The sequence below is a fragment of the Myotis davidii genome, unplaced genomic scaffold (assembly GCF_000327345.1).
Source record: "Myotis davidii unplaced genomic scaffold, ASM32734v1 scaffold299, whole genome shotgun sequence".
NCBI classification, from domain to species: domain Eukaryota; kingdom Metazoa; phylum Chordata; class Mammalia; order Chiroptera; family Vespertilionidae; genus Myotis; species Myotis davidii.
Genome location: NW_006293088.1, coordinates 3,814,736 through 3,824,961, shown reverse-complemented (window position 1 = coordinate 3,824,961; position 10,226 = coordinate 3,814,736). Strand labels below are relative to the sequence as shown.

At 45.7% G+C, this 10,226-nt stretch overlaps 1 long non-coding RNA gene across 1 annotated transcript in view; it reads left to right on the top strand.

Moving 5' to 3' along the window:
* Nucleotides 1–10,226, top strand: part of LOC107183591 — a 16,775-nt gene that overhangs the window by 4,402 nt on the left and 2,147 nt on the right. Inside the window, exon 2 of the long non-coding RNA XR_001514380.1 lies at nt 7,201–7,207. This is a non-coding gene — a long non-coding RNA (uncharacterized LOC107183591). The remainder of the gene's footprint in view (nt 1–7,200; nt 7,208–10,226) is intronic.

The following is a 10,226-nucleotide window of genomic DNA, read 5'->3' as shown; positions in this document are numbered from 1 at the left end:
AGGAACTGAGGCACAAGAAGATCAATAATTTGGCCAAGTCACCCATTTGGAAAACGGTCCAGTCTGGATAGCCATTCAGGTCAACGCAGCCCTGGAGCCCGAGGTTCTGTTCCCCGTACGTCATTACCTGAATCATCTTGCACATATGTGCCATATCTGCATGTCTTCCTACACATCCGTGTTCAAGTAAGAACTGGGAAGAAGCCAAGAACATGTCCCAGGTGGAGTTTTGCTTCCCCGCAAATCTGGGCTTGAATTTTAGAATGAGAGCTCAATCAGGCTGAGCAGCGGCAAGGCACCAAGTCACGCTTTCTTGGCTGTTCCGTGACTGGAAAAGTATTGCACCAGCAGCATCTGATTGTTGGTGGTTTGTGTAACTTGGATGTTCATATTCCGCCTGGCCAGGCATCTCTGAGGGAGGCAGCAGCAGCAGTTTGCAAGAGGGTCTCCTCATTGCGATGGCTGGTGATTCTTGCTTTTATGGGTCTCTTGGTTCAAGCTCATGTCACACCAGGTTATCAGTCTTTGTCTTCATCTTGGTATCAGGCGTGGGTCTTGTGGGATTGGCACCGGGTTTTTCTTTCCCTTTTCATTCTCCTGCCCCTTCTTTGGCAGAGGTGGTAACCAATGTTGAAATCAGAGCGTTCCCTTCTCCCAGATCTTTCTCTGAAAATGCTTCTCTTCTTTTTGATGGATTAAGGCAGCAATTCCCATAATACGTCCTGCTGAGTGCAATTACCAAGAATCTTGGCCATAAAAATGTGGGGTGCTACTATCAGATTATGGGGGGATATATGTCAGGCAGAACTCGCCTCCTCCCCGCCCCCCAAAAAAAGCATCCACTATATTCCCTCTGAAGTTACAAAGTTGTAATAGATCTTTTCTACCAACATTATTTGGCCAGCCGTTCAAGGACAGCCATAGACTGAATGTGAAATGCAGCACTTTTATTTATCAGGAATGAAGAGCCGGCTCCCACCCACAGCTAGCGAAAACCGAAAATTAGGAAGTGGGCATCACAGGAGACATCAGACCTCTTTTACTTGTTTCCATTCCATCTTTTTTTCTTATGAAATGAAAGGTTATTTTGCTAGCAGAAAACTGTTATTGTTGCTGAATTTGCTAAGAAAATTGGGCAATTTATCTGTGGAGATGGCAACAGCAAATATACAGGGTGGCTAGAGGCATTATTTTGCTATCCTCAGTAGCATTAACAAGTTAAAAAAAAAAAAGTCTAGGTTGCAGAGTGGTAATAATGAATGTTGGTCTCCCAGGCAAGAAGGTAGGTAGAGGGTGGGATGGTGAATGTGTTTTCTACTGAGCATGTCCTGGTGGGCACCAGGGTTTTCTAGAAAAGAGGCCGTGATGTCCAGTTCTTATTGTCGATGAAGACAAGGTGCCTGGCGAAACCTCTGAGCCTTCCAGCACAAATCTCCCTGGAGGCTGTGGGCGCAGCGTCGGGATGAGGTGACTGTTTTCATTGTCCTTGCTGGGCGCGCTCCTCCTCATTGGCATTCCGTGGAGGTCTCAGGCTCTGAATAATGTGTTTTGTAAAACACCAAGAAATAGTGTCATGATCCGGAGCAAAATGGATGGTGTTGCGTGGATGCACTGAACACTATTCGGAAGAAATAAGTGAGTCCGGGTGGTAATAATGTTGAACACCAAAGCTATTGTTATTGACCATTTTATAGGAGCGGGTTCTTTTAAAGGCTGTGTGCTTACATATTTCATAAACAATGTGCTTGAGAAGTGTCTAGCGAGGTACAGTGGGTAGAATAAGAATGAATGCTGTGCTGAGACTGCCAGCTCGGAAGTCCTGTGATGAAGCACAGGGAACAGAGATGCAGGCAGAATGTTCTGTCAAGTGGATGGCTGCAACACACTCCTCAAGAGGGGTGTCCATGGTCCCCTCTGCACTTGGGGGGAGGGGAGTCCCCTTAGTCAGTACTTGAGGACAGCAGCCAATTGTTAGGAAAGGTAGAAAAGATGTGGCCATGGAACTGGACCAAGGCAGAAGGAAGAAGATGAAAAGAAGGAAAACCATCCATTTCTGCCTACACCAAAGCCCAGAGCGATGGCGTGATTAGAAAAGGTGTCTCGTGAGGAGGTGATAGCAGCTAAGATCTATATAATGAGAAGGAAGGTGTCAACCAAGAGAAGACCATTTAGGCCAGAGCAGCAATTGGAAGGTTCCTAAGGCAAGAACAGCCATGGCCTGTTTGCGGAACACATAGCTGACCAGCCGGGCTTGAGTGGCATGAGCCGGAAAGCAGCCGGTGAGAGAGGTGGTAAGAGGGACAGCCAGGGCAGGCTGGGTCCTCAAATGCAGTGGCAGTTACATTGGAGGACTTTAGTCAGGGGAGGAATGTGCCCCTTGAGAAGATCGCTTTGGCAGCTGTGATGACAATGGCTATAGAGAAGAAAGCATGAAACTATGGAGACCAGATAGGAAGCCACTGCAAGTGTCTAGGCAAGAGAGGATGGTGGGTCAGTGTAGGTTGTAAGCATTGGCAATGGAGAAAGAAGGGGACAGATTTAAGATAAAATTTTGGGGAAGAATGAACAGAAATTGCTTCCATTAATTAATGGAAGGATGCATAAGTGAGTGGAATGGTGGATGAATAGACAGTGGATTCATCAGTGACTAGATGGAGGATGGATGGGTGGATTGTAGATGGATTGTGGATGGGCAGATGTATGATAGATGGTGGATGGACAGTTGATGATGGCTGATAGTTGGATAAATGGACAGACTGACGGATGGATGGATGGTGGATAGATGAGGAAGTAAAACATACTGTTGGATCCAGATCAATCTCCTTTTGAATCCTATAGCTGATAACCTTGACGAAGTAGCTCAACTTTAAGAAGCCTTACCTTCTTTATCTGAAAAAATAGGACCGTCATATGTGCGTCATCAAAATGACATGAGGAATAAAAAGGATGATGTCTCCTGATACATCATGCCAATACCAGAATACGGTGTTCCCTACCTCTAGTACTTGCCTATCAATTCGTAACTTTTGAGTTGTCTTGTCATCACTCTCACCAACACCAGGTTCCATCCTGTTCAGTCTTTCAGACTGAACCCAAACCCAGCACCAACAAAAACACTTACATCAAATGTTTAAAATTGTGTATGTGTTAACAAGAGGAAGAGATGGTATCGTGCGGGAAGTGTTACAGACTATTTAGTGCTGCCATTTTTTTACTCCGAGTCCTGAATTCCCTTTGATGTTTTTTTAATATAGGGAGGGCTCTTGTGAGCATGTGTGAATAATTAAACTTTTTAGAGCTTGAATAGAGGTTGGAAGAAGCTCATTTCACTGTCAATGATGTGAGGCAATGGAAAGCCCAATGGGCATCTAGTCACACTGAAGAATTCTGTGGGATTTTTAAAGTATGCTTCCTCTCTTCTCAGCCAGCCTGAGAAAATGGGCTTTGAAAAGTTCCTCCCTGTGCTATCCTTTCTCTTGTGTTATGTTGATGAACCTTGGTTGAGGGAGACAGAGGAGGATGCTACCACTGTTTGAGCATGAAATATGTGCCCACGTGAAGAGCTTCATATTCACGCTCTCCTGTGGTGCTCCCAGCTGCTCAGGACAGAGGTAGTATTGCTCTTCCCATTGTGCAGACGAGTCACCTGAGGCTACCACTGGATACGTGTCACGCCCGAGTGGTAGAGCAGAGATCCACACTTAGTCCCGTCTGATTCCGGTGCCGGCCTCTGCACCACGCTCCCAGACTTCTCCTTGGATGGCTCCTTGGCACTGAGTCATTTCTCAGCGTTATTTACTGTGTTTATTCATTCTCTTCCCTCCTCGTTGGCTGACAGCTATTGATTTCTGTACATGATTGTGCCCTTGGCCTCCAATAGTTTTGCAATTTCTTCCCCAATTTTCAAGTGAACTTTATCATCCCTTTGCTTAGTGAAGCTCATCTTTGTTCTTTGGGCAATAATGGATGATTCAGTAAATGGCATGTCACAGCGAGGGAGAGATACGAGGGCGACCTTTATTAGATTAAATGTCTTCCCCACCCCGTGCTCTCTGGCATCATGGAATAACGATCGGAAAGCAGACAACAGGGAATGAGCAGTCTGTAGCCAAGAGCTTCTCAAACTTGTCTTAGTAATTACTTTTCTTGATATAGTTATAATTACCGATAATAATTTCCCATAAATTGAAACAGTTAATATATCAATGCAGTTCAGATATTATGGATTCAATTTGCTTCAAAGTGCTTCAGGATTATGACTCAACTCTCAGATGCTACATTCCCATCCAACTTCCAAACCTAATTCCTACCTAAACCCCACCATGCCCCATTTGGATTCCTGCCTGCTTCCTCCCACTCTCCCTGTTCACTTTTCTCCAACTATGGTAGCATTCTTTTTGTTCTTTAACTTGACCAAACTTGTTCCTACCTGCAGGCCTTTGCATCTCCTGTTCCCTCTGCCTGGCATGTTCTTTCTGTGTCTGGCCATCTCCTTTTCATATTCCGTGTCTCAATGAAAATACCACCAACCAGGGAAGGCCTACAAAAGCTAGCTCACCCATCCAGGAAATCTTTTATTCTCACTCTTAAATTTACTTTTCATCAGGGCAGAGTCTTGTTTCTGCTCTCCCCTGCATTGGACACCAATCTCTGCATCTCCTCTGATTCCCATGCAGCTTTCAGCCACTGGCCTCACACAGCCTGGGTTCACACAGCATGCCCCATGCCCATCTCCGCCACCAGGCCCACCTGGTTCTGCTTCCGCAGCAGACCCACCAGTCACACGCCCAGAGTTTCTGCCACTTCCAAATGTGAAGGAAGCACCCCGGTGCCCAGCATGAGGTCTGGCTTCCTGAGTAATTATCAGAGGGGCAGCCCGCCTGAAGGACTGGGTGTCCCTTGGAGCCGTCTCCATGGGACAAACTATGACCAATGGGAAACAGGAAATGAAAGGGGCTGGGGAGTTAGCAGACAGATCACCTCGACTTTCTTGCTCCCAGAAAGTACCTTGAGTCGTGATTTCCTCTTGCCTGACACCCCGAGACGTCGTCCTGTATGCAGGTGGACGCATCTGCTGAGCAACGTGCCTGTCTCTCCACCGCCCGTCACTAAGTGAAAGTCAGCACAACCGCACGCCATTCGCATCCTTACCCCCTTCACTTTCTCCCCTTCTTTCCTGCTGCCGTGGGCTTGCACCTCCCAAATGAAACAGAAGAGTCTGAATCTTTGCCTCAAGCTCTCCCTCCTCTGTGGTCACAGCAGGTATCCACCCTGGAACAAGGGCAGCCACTGAGCCTGGCACCTGTAGTCTGGGAGGGGACCGTCCACAGGTGGGACAGGCCCGGCGCCCTGTGCAGGTGGCTGCAGCCCCCCCAGACATTTACTGAGCCTCTGGCACGTGCCGCCCTCTCAGTTCACTTGCACTCCAGCAAGGGGGATGGGCACCTCGGAGCACAATGGCAGGAGGATGGCATGACCGCATCACGCGAGGCACACTGTGTACAGAGGTGGCACAGTTGTACAAGGGATGCTGGAAGCTATGGAAGGCTTTGACGTTGTCAGAATATTCTAGAATAAATGAAAGTACACTTGCGCAGTTGACTTCCCTTGTTTATGTATTTGCTGTCTTTTATCCCCCAAACATAGCTTCTCTTTTCTCTTTAACCTAGTTTAGTAAGTATATAGTGAGTACATCCATTTCAGATGTTTAAGGGGGAGGGCTGCGTTCCAGCCACCTGCGTTCCAGTCCCACTTCTGCCTCGTATGTGTTGTGTTCTTTTAGGCAAATTATGTGCCCCCCTTGGTTGTCACATCAGTAGAGTGGAGATGATAAAAGTACCTACTTTATAGGATTTTTACGAAGGTGAAATGAGTGAGCAAATGAAAAAAGCTTTTAAAGCACCTGGCAATGAGGTTAGCTATCATTGGTAATGGGTTTGTTGTCATCATTGTTGTTTACATTACTACACAGTGGCTCAGTGCTAGTGCTAATTTTCTAGAAAATTCGAAGAACTATGAGGACTTAGTCTAATTAAGTAAGAAGGCAGGTTCCACAGTCTATCCACGGAACATCAGAAATCAGGGGTAGCAATACCATTTGATTACTAGACGATGTATTTTTGATCCCAACTTCTCAGATGGCAAGGGGTGCGACTAGGACATTAATTGGCATGACCTCACACAGCAGTACTTCATCTTTGAAATTAATGACTTGCTTGAGCACCCATTGTTATTCTTAATGTCTCAGGAGGAAAAAAATTCCAACCCACTTGGAAAAAAATGGGAAATGTATGCATAGGGCAACTGAAAACACAATGAGAGAGAACGTTAAGTAAGAAGTATGTTTATAAGTGAGGAAAGAGGGTGCTGGAGGATGCCTGTGAAGGGTCCCTTAGCCCCACCTCCCTGGGGAATGTTCTGGAACGCCAGACCCCAGATAGAACACTGAAAGTCTGCAGGTCAGTCAAGAGGGACACAGGCTCAGTAATGCAGATGTGCTCAAGACACCTCATGGTTTTCCCCAGCCCACGTGGCCAGGGACAGAGTACCACTCCCATGAACACTGCATAGATGTGGTGCTGAGATTCAGCCAACACGGCTCAGCGCTTGAGGGCTCAGAGGGGATGCGGCCCTGGGATGGATGGATGGGTGGATGGCCAAAGACCAGAGAGGAGGGATGTTCCCTCCTAGACAGGTACACCCTGGGGGAGCAGATTCTCAGTACCTCACCCGACTCACCCCTCCCTCCTGAAAGGAAAGCACAGAACCCAGACTAAGATGAAATTTCTACCAGGACAGGAGAACCAGGGCCCACGTCCATCACTTTAGGGGTAGAATGCAAAGTTCTGTTTCTTGCAGATACCCAGGACAAACATAAAACCCGAGAGCCTGGAAGGGAGACAGTAGACAGAGCTCATGGTTAAGAATGTGGGTGCTTTGAAGTATTCAAAGTATTCTGTCTCTTGTGAGCTGATCATATTCTTCTTCTAGACTCTATTTGATCATCTGTAAAATAGACATCATAGAATACCCTCTAGTTGATGGTATATGTTAAATAGTTCACACTAAGCCTTGGGTCAATGTGGCTGATATCATCATTAGAAGGGCAAGGAGGGGGTCTTGGGGCAAGACTGGTTGGGGTGTCTTCATGGAGTTGCTGTTAGTTCTGGTGGTAAGAGTCAGGAAAACGCCCTCTCATAGGCAGTATGTGGTGGAAACCTCGATAGCCTGCTGAGGGGCAGAAGATGGGGTTTATTTGTGCACTGAGCATGTGGCTCCCATGTACTCCAAGTAACTCAGAGCTAATATAATTTTGTGGTCAAGGTCATGGGCTCTGGCGTCCACCTGTCTGGATTTATATGACTTACTAGATGGGCCAGTGTCCTTGACAAGTTACATAGCCTCCCTGTACCTTAGTTTTCTCATCTGTAAAATGGGAGTAATAACAGTTTCTATTTCAGAGTTGTCCTGAGGCTTAAATGAATGCACATGCAAAGAGCTCCGCTAAGCGGTCCTTCCCGGCCTCCTGAAGCACACCATAAACATTAGCTATTATTGTTCCAATCTTGCTTCCATCCAAGTTGATACTCTAGCTGCTAGAATCCCTTAGGATCCCAAACTTCTTTCTCTTCTGACAATAGAATTCATCCAAACTCCAGGCCAGTTTCCAGCAAGGGAGAGTCACATTAAAATAAGAATATGAAAGCCACCAATATTTACATGAAGATAGAGGGTGGGATCCCCTGCTCCATGCACCCTGGAGAATATGTCTCACTTGTACTTCAGAGAAGAGCAAAACAGGTGTTTACCACCTGTAGTTAGGGGCTCACAGCACAGGGAATGCTCACTGGCATTAGCTGTCAACCAATCAAAGATGGAACAAAGGACAGCTTGTTTGAAGAAGGTATTCCATGCTTGTGTTTCTTCCTTGAATCAAATATAATGGAAAAATAATTTATATCTTGTATTGGTTATCTCTTATCACAATAATGCTACATAACAAACAACCTCCAAACCTCAGTGGTATATGGTAAACATTTGTTTTGATCCATGGTCTGTGGGCTGGCTGCCTGGTTCTGCAGATCTGATGCTGGGCTCAGTAGGGCTCATTCCCATGTCCATGGTCACTGGTCATCTTGGCTGGGCTCTCTCACTTATCTGAGGCCTCAGCTGGTTGCCTCAGCTTGGCTCCATGGGTCTCATCCTCCATCAGGCTAGCTCGGGCATGATTCCACAGCAGAAGCATGCAAATGCCAAAATGTATTGTCGAGTTTCTGCTTGTCTCACATATGCTGTCACTCCTTTGGCCAAAAAAATCACATGACTGAGCCCAAAGTCAAGAAATGGGACAGAATTACCCGCCTCCAATACACACACACACACACACACACACACACACACACAATGAGAAGATAATGCAAAGTTACACAGCAAAGGGTTTAGGTCCAGGAAGGGGTAAAGCATTGAGCTCATCTGTCGACCAGTCTCACATACACAAAAGAACTTGCCAACCTGGATTGCAGGAAAGGAGAGAGAAAAATTCTGAGAGATCCAGTCTACTGAAAGGAAAGCCAGACTCACCCCCAAAATAAGCAACCTTGCGGATATTAATCAACATCTCCCTTTTATGGGCCTTTTATATTCAAAGAAATACCAATTCTCACATTTCACTCCTTACCATCTTAAAATCTCAAGATTACTAATCCCGCCTACTTTGAATGAACCCAGACATGCCTTCAGAGGTCAGTTTTCCAGCCGTCTTGCTCCAAGACCTTAACACTCCAGGAATTACATACCCAAGTGAAAATACATGAAAAATAACCTCAAAGGAACGAAGCTATTTCCCCACATTTCAGATATGTTTGACTCCACTTTATGGATGAAAATTTGAGAACTTTACTTTTCCCTTCCACCAATGCTCACTTGAGACCCACTGGGAAGGTCATAAAGGAAATTATTTTGAACATGATACATGCTGTGGGACTCTCAGTCCCCACTAATCAGGGCTTGCGGTTGAGATCCTGTGACTACCATCGACTCCAGGAAAATAAACTGGAGATGAAACGTAAAATTCCAGGATGGAAATGTAGAGCCATAGTGGACTCTTCCACCACCGCCAGCTTCTCTTGAAGAAGCTCTCTGGGAAACATCATCCTTTTCTTCGATGCTGTGTTATAGGAGGAGCTGACCACTTTAATAACCCGAACATTTAAGATCCATAAAAGATGATGAACAGTGAAGATGGTTGAGTCAGATAGACTCAGCGGATAGACATTTTGATAATTAATTTTTAACTAGGTAATAAGAGTTGATATCGTACCACGAACACGGTCTGATTTGGGAAGAGAATCCTGTCCTTTGTCCTTTGTGGTAAAGTTTGCAGAAGTGCCTGGCTCAATTCCAGAGGACTACTGACCACTGGGAAGTGCCGGGCATAATATTACACTTGACGGGCCATTGGTTTGACCTCCGTCCTAAATCCCTTAGTAGTTTCCTATAAATTATGGGTCTGTCACTTGAGCTGAAGCAATTACTCACATTTAGTGTGGTTTTGCTTGTGGCCAGGTTGGAACAGAGGAATCCATCAGCAGCAAGTGTATTCAGGAAGGGTAACTTTGTTTTGGTGGGGCTGAAAGAGGGCTAGGGGAGATTCCATAAATCAACACCAGCAGCTACTGTGGTGAGTTCTCTTATGGAACTTGAGGGTTGCTATTTTCTTCTGCACTTGGTTGAAAGCTCTTGATTCAACACCAGCATGAGTGACTCAGGCCGCCTCCTTTCTTCCTGGGTTTTTTTTTTTTACTTGGTTCTTTGGGTTACCATTGGTAAGGAAAGCAAATATCATTACAATAAAGTTTTCTATATAATTAAAAGTTTTCCATTCTTTAAGGAGTGGCCCCATATATAAACATGTTTTATCCATTTCCTTTCCTGGAGAGGATGTGGAGAAAAAGGAACACTTGTGCACTGCTGGTGGGAATGCAGACTGGTGCAGCCACAATGGAAGACAGTATGGAGTTTCCTCAAAAAACTAAAAATGGAACTCCCATTTGACCCTGTGATCCCACTTCTAGGAATATATCCCAAGAAACCAGAAACACCAATCAGAATGGATATGTGTACCCATATGTTCATAGCAGCACAATTCACCATAGCTAAGATCGGGAAACAGCCTAAGTGCCCATCAGTAGATGAATGGATTAGAAAACTGTGGTACATCTACACGA